The sequence below is a fragment of the Echinops telfairi genome, unplaced genomic scaffold (genome assembly GCF_000313985.2).
Source record: "Echinops telfairi isolate 266 unplaced genomic scaffold, ASM31398v2 ScPeMD7_7473;HRSCAF=8511, whole genome shotgun sequence".
NCBI classification, from domain to species: Eukaryota; Metazoa; Chordata; class Mammalia; order Afrosoricida; family Tenrecidae; genus Echinops; species Echinops telfairi.
The window spans coordinates 9408845-9409450 of NW_022111377.1; positions in this window are offsets into that span (position 1 = coordinate 9408845).

Genomic DNA, 606 nt, shown 5'->3' on the forward strand with positions numbered 1-606 from the left:
CCACTCTACCAGGGACGGGAGAAGAAGGGCAGTGCAAATGACATATAACACTTTAGAAGTGAAAAGAACCCTTTCATCATTTTATTTCTGGGAAAACTAGGGACTAGAGAGGGTAAGCCATCCATCAGTCCAACATGATGGGTAGAGGCAGTTAGTGGCAGAACCTGAAGTAGAAGCAAACATTCTGGCTCAGATGCTTTAATACTTCCTGATGACACACGGGACTAAAGACAACCAGGAACATCACTTGTTACACAAGCACAAACTTGGCTCGAAATGATCTCTACAATTCCTACAGTATCTTCACGGTCACAGCTTGGTACAATGACTTCAGATATAAGGCTGTATAAACATTACTTTTCTTGCTTTTCTGGTTGTGGGCTGTTGATCAACAGCACTGTCAACAAAGACCTGTAGAATATACCAAGCACACGCACACTTTTTCAGAGCCAGTTAATCCATTTTGGGGGTCAGCCACCAGAGGGTGATATGTGGTCTCCCTCCACATTCAAAAACCAAACTTACAGTGGCCCTACAGGACAGGGTAGACTTCTCTGTGGGGTTTTGAGACAGTAACTCTTTTTTTTTTGTTTTGTTTTTTTTTTT